Source organism: Homalodisca vitripennis, chromosome 5 (assembly GCF_021130785.1).
Source record: "Homalodisca vitripennis isolate AUS2020 chromosome 5, UT_GWSS_2.1, whole genome shotgun sequence".
In the NCBI taxonomy this organism is placed as follows: Eukaryota; Metazoa; Arthropoda; class Insecta; order Hemiptera; family Cicadellidae; genus Homalodisca; species Homalodisca vitripennis.
The window spans coordinates 136,298,166-136,304,165 of record NC_060211.1 but is presented as its reverse complement, the minus strand read 5'-3'; the positions used below and the strand labels follow the sequence as shown (position 1 = coordinate 136,304,165).

General features: G+C 32.4%; 1 protein-coding gene across 1 annotated transcript in view; it reads left to right on the top strand.

The window, feature by feature from the left end:
* Positions 1-3,119: 3,119 nt before the first annotated feature.
* LOC124362921 (cullin-2) overlaps positions 3,120-6,000 on the top strand; it is a 33,950-nt gene continuing 31,069 nt past the window's right edge. Inside the window, exon 1 of the mRNA XM_046817814.1 lies at positions 3,120-3,332. The gene's annotated coding sequence lies outside the window, so the exon portion shown is untranslated. The remainder of the gene's footprint in view (positions 3,333-6,000) is intronic.

Sequence of the window (6,000 nt, the reverse complement as noted above, 5' to 3'; positions counted from 1 at the left end):
TCTACCTATCCATTGCTCTTGAAATCTCTCACTCACCGCATTTCGGGCAGCTTGAGCGTAATGCGGAGGGGTGCCATCTTGCTGATACCACAATGGTGTTCAGGGTTTGAATAGGAACATCGTCCAATAGGACAGGGAGAGTTTCTCTGATAAATTCAGCATACTGCGGACCGTTGAGGTTTCCGTCAAAAAAGTGGGGACCAATAATCTTACTTAATAAAGATATTTTATTTTGGACATGTTAGATTTTATGTTTTATTCTATTATGTATTTACATGTAAATATTAAATATAAGGTGAAAGGTTATGGAGACAAAGTTGTAGATCGTAATGAAACCAAAGCCGTTGTCATTGATAGCCTCCACTAAGACCAACCGTAAAATCACTATAGAGCATCTAACAAAATTATGTAAGGGGTTAACGAACAGTACGACCATACATGATTTTATCAACTTTGTTATACCAGTTATTTACTACATTCTACCAGCTTCTTCTTATTGGAATTAAATGCTTAATTTATGAACAAACATTCAAATAAATAAGAAATTTTATTTTTGTGAGACCTTTCGTGTTCTTATTTATCTGAGTGTTTTTTTTTTTCCTAAATTAAGCAAGTTTATTTACTGCCTAAAGTTTATTTGACAAGTGTTACCTTCCCAACGCAGCTTCTAGAAGCCATTTTAATTACTGTTTTGGCAGGACTCGGACCGAGACGGTTATACAGAAGAATTCTGATGTTTATTTTTAAATTCTTTATATGATACACACTTTGTCTTTTTTATTAAGTAAATTCATTTTTGTGTTGACATGTACATATCCTATATATTATTTGCCTTATTATTCTATAGTTTATGTTTCTATATTAAAACTTACGCCAGTTAGACTGTGGTACCTTCATTGTGTGCATCACATCACACGTACATTCCTTCCTTTTATTAAATTGGGTAAGCCATTTGTAGACTATTTTACTTAGTAGAATGTAGTGTTACGCCAATGACTATAGACCAAATAAGGCGATGTTTCTAAATAGCTATACATCATTTAAGTGTGAAGAACAATCGTTCCAATTCAGCAGCTTCTTGTTCTTATAACTTGTGACTTTTCTCAAGGTTTTGTTTTTAGCAGGGTGTGAAAACCTTCAAAAGGTTTCTTGGTGGCAAGCCAGCCTGCCCGGCTGAGCCAAGGCATGGATGTGTGTATTCTTACACACTAAATTTGTAAGATTTTAAATTTTCAGTGACTGGACTTTGCCACTGATTGACATATTTATCTTAACCATTGCTGTAGAAACATGTTTATATTACTTAATGAAGTGTCCCTATGGGTATTGCGACCTAGAAAACGGAGTTTTTATAGTTTTCAACTAAGGCATGGTTTAGTATCTGAGTATTATTAGATATTAAGGCGGATCGTCTAGTATGGCTGCTGGACGAGGCTAAAATATTTATACTGGTCTATTACAACAGGCGATATATTCAATGTGTGGCAATCCTGACATTGCTACCTCACGGAGTAGCTTTTCTGTAGTTGAGTTGGCGTACTCTCTTAGCATCATAGCCTCCAAGCATATGAGTCATAATTTTACGTACAAACCAGGTTTGACGGGTAATCTATCCCAAAGCCTTATTTTGGCACAATTCCAGCTATTTCTTGTTGGTTCGGCAGCAAAACGCCCACCAAGCAGCAGATGTACATGTACTGTGCATACATCAGTGTAGAGCGTATTATTAGTAGAAATAATGTTATTTTTACCCCAAGGGAAAGCGATGATCTTTGGCAAAGTAGTATTGGCATCGTGTAGCCCATGATACGTTTCGCCTCGATAATTTTGTTGTGTGTGAAGGCCAACTAAAATTGAAATCTAAAGTATCTAACTGTACTACTCCCCGCAGATAGCTTATTATTAAGAGTAAAACGGCGTGATTTCTAGAGGTAGATTCCGGACAATTTCTTTATCAATCCTTCCACTCCTAGATTTGATAAGTTGTGGATCAAGCCCATATCCTAAACAAGTAATAATCTTACTATAGAACAATATTCTATCAGGTACTGATTGGTATCAGATACGTATCGATCAACGTATAGACCAGCATAATACAGTTGACGTTTATAATTATTTTTAAAGATTCAATCTGCCTAAATTCACTGTCTCTCATCTGCATCATATAAATTATTAACGCATATAAATAAAGCTAGATCCCGCTATATTGAATAATGAGATTTATGGTCTCACATAATCATAGCTGTTCATGACTTATCATAGGGAAACTAATAACAAACAAATTAGTAATATAATGGTAGTAGAGTGATGTCTTGCTGCCGATTTCTGAATAGACTCAACGGTTCTTAGGTTGAATATTTATTTTAAATTTTAGTAATTTCACCGTCCAAAAATTGTTAATGCGTTACCGATATTTATTTACTATTATTCTAATAATACGTGAATCTTTCAAAACAAGTAAATATTATCTTGGCTAAGCATAGTGATTTCTGATTGAAAATTTGATGTACGAGTACATGTAATCTAACATCACCTTATTCAATAATTTTTATACTCATTATTCCCTAAAAATTTAATGACGAAAGTCAAATCTTAATTTCAGTAAGGCTTATTGTCAAGGTGTGCCATGCACTATTGATTCTAAAGCAAAGTCACATTTAATTCATGACCTTAGATTATTCTAGAGAGTTGTATAACATAGAAAATTATACCTTGGTGAAAGTTAACTCTGGAAAATCTGATATTCATCATTAATGTCTAGATATCAAGAATTCATCTGTAATGTATATCTGGCTCAATAATGTATGATATTCATCAATAGTCATTGTTTGAGTTACAACTCCTATATAATTTGTTTTTAAATTAAATTTCGGAGAATATTAAAGTCAATATTTTGATAAAAACTACAAAGTTTGTATCTTTAAGAATTATAAGTAGCCTTCATCATTTTATTGAGATATGTCAATATAGATATGTGTCATAGGACCACATGGTAGAAGACTTCGTTCGTGAGTATTTCTACATTGAATCATATACCTCTAAACTAAAATATATATTTGGAACAAGGCCAACATGATTGGTATAATTTCGACGTACTAACCTATGACCTATTTTGTTGTATGCCTGTGACAAAATCATTGCCAAAATCAAAAGTCAAAAAGTGCAGCACAGAACTAGAAAGTTGTATTTCTATTGCAAGCAAAACTGTGTAGAAGTGGTTATGTGTTTTTTTCAACTTCTAGTTTGATTTACTTAGGATTAATACAATATTAATTGTAATCAAGAAGTCGTCAGTCACGTAGAGGAGTATACTGTAAAGATATAGCCTTTTAGTAAGTATTGTCCTGTTTAATACGTCGCATAGCCTAAGCCTATGTCAAAAGTGTTTTGTAGCATTTTGCGAAATATATTATAGGAACTTTTTCAATTCAGCTAGATATTCTTAATTTAATGTTATTAGGTCTATAATTTTTATATATAACTACTGAAAATCTGTTTGTCTTTATTCACAATTATTTCCAATGTTATTAGCAATGTTTAAAGGCTAGTCAATTTAAAAGATCTAAGTTAATATCCTGTAGTTTTTAAATTTCTCTAGCCTATTGTGTTTATTACCCTAACTTAATTTGTAATTTATATTTTTTTACTGTAATGTTTTTTGAGTTCAATTGCAAATTTACAAAAAAGCATAGGCTTAGGCCTACTGTATTGGCCACAGTCATCTGCAATTCAATCTTTAATTATTCTAGATAAGGTTTTGAGCCAGATATTGTATATAAGCCTACTATAGACTATAGCTGTAGTATATTCTCCTATAGGCCAGATGCAGTTTTGTATTGGGCCATGAAAACAGTGATGGGGCCTATAAAGTGATCAAACAGCAACTATAAATTCTATTTAAATAATGAAATAAACACTCAATGTTTTATTTTAATAATCAATATTAGATGTATCAGTATGAATATCAGGTTCTACCTACAAAATTAAAATAAGGTATATATGGAACATTTGGTACTTGCGGAGAAGTATTTTTAACAAGGTAACTTAGACTTTAATGAGCAGCCTACTCTTGTATTCGGGTTATTTTTATTAAATGTTTGGATTGTAGCTACTTATCAAATGAGGAATTTTATAACACTACAATTTATTTAAATTAACATATGAACTTTTTAACTATAGGGGGTAGAGTACGATAAGCGGACCCGGTTTTTTATATCGAAGAATGTGACCATTCATACCTAATATTCACATCTCAAATCCTAGAATATCAATCGATTTAAAGTATCTATAGTCCTCAATAACAATCATATGTTTTAAATTAAAATTTGAACTTAATATTTACAGTGATCAAACAAATTATTATAACCAAAATTAGGAAAACTGAAGACGACTATATTTGCTCCTCTCACAGGTACAGTTGTTTCTTTCCCACAAATTTCACATAATGGGTGTTTCAGTACGAGTCCAACATGTTGAAGTCACAAAAATCATGTCTTATCATCTTTTAAAGCAATGTTGTGTAGTTTTCTAAAATTGACTGCCATTTTTAATAATCAAATGTTACTTAAATATAAAATTGAAATATTACATTACGAGTATTATTTGAAAGTGTTTACAGCTGTTGATATAGATTATTTAAGTTAATTGTTCAAAATAATTAATCAGTATCAATTGATTATATCAATGGTTATGATTAAATAATATTGTTTGCCAATTTCGATATAAAAAACTGGGGATATTATAAGATTAAAGGCCGAGGCGGCAAATCACAAATTTGACGTTATCAAAGTATTCTGCTCACCCTCCTGAAAAAAAAAAATATAGTACTAGGGGGTGCAGATGACAAATAACATGATTTTAGGGGGTAGCCTATATCATAAGTAGTTAAGTTTGTAATGTTTTAATGTTCAGTTTGTGTGCTGTGTCTGGATAATCTGTTTACTTGAATATTATCTGCGGTCAGACTGATAGCAGCCTGATAGCTTATCTGTTATCTGAGTTCTCCAGGGCATGAGTCAGTGCTTCACAAGATATCGTGTTCAGTAGGTTGGATTGAGTTAGTGCGTTACAATTATTAATCAACCATCCACTAATTCAACCAACCCTAGTGAATTGTGTGTGTCGGAGTGTTTAGTAGGGCACGTAAAGAGTTTACGTTTTAACCAAAACAAAATTATTTCCTTTTTAATTGAACATGGAATTTTTTTTAATAATGAGTGTATTTGTTCGTTGTGCGGCCCGCATGTTGTTTTTAAACCAGGAGACTTTGTTGTTTCGTTGCGATGGGAAAATTAGAAAAAGTAAGTCTTCTCAGTTAATATCCATCTATATATTTATATTAGAGTTTTTCATGATTTATTAAGTTTTTTCACTTTACATAATTGGCTTTGCATTACATTTCAATTTATATTTCTGATCAGCCCCTCTAGTATTTGATATTTTACTGATAGATGTACTATCTCGAGGGATGTTTTTTTTTCATTGATATCAGCGCAGGCTTTGGCAGCACCACGCTGATGGCCAGAGGCACTCGTCTCATTTTGATAACAAGTAATTAATTTGTAGCTCAAAATTAAGATAAACATTGTTCATTTGGATCAAAATTCTGCTCATTTCAGTATTATTTTTCATTTACGTTTGCAAAGATGGTCATCTGCAAAGATACGCATCCGATGACGTCATCACAAGGTTGAATTATGGTCACAAAAGGTAACGTGACGCATGACGTGGATGTACAACATGGAAATATTACTCCGCGCGTGAACAGTTGTTCCATTTTTTTATATTGTAGAACTTCGTTATTTCTCATTTCCACCCGATCAAACCTTATATTTTTTTTGTTCTATAGGACGATTCCATTAAGTTAATAACGCAAAACTCGTATTTGTCCGCTCCGGCCGTTTATATGATAATTACCAAAACTGGGTCTGCATTTTGTACCCTACCCATTATAAACCTAGTAATGTTCTAAACAAAAACTATTAGGAGTAACTAATTTTT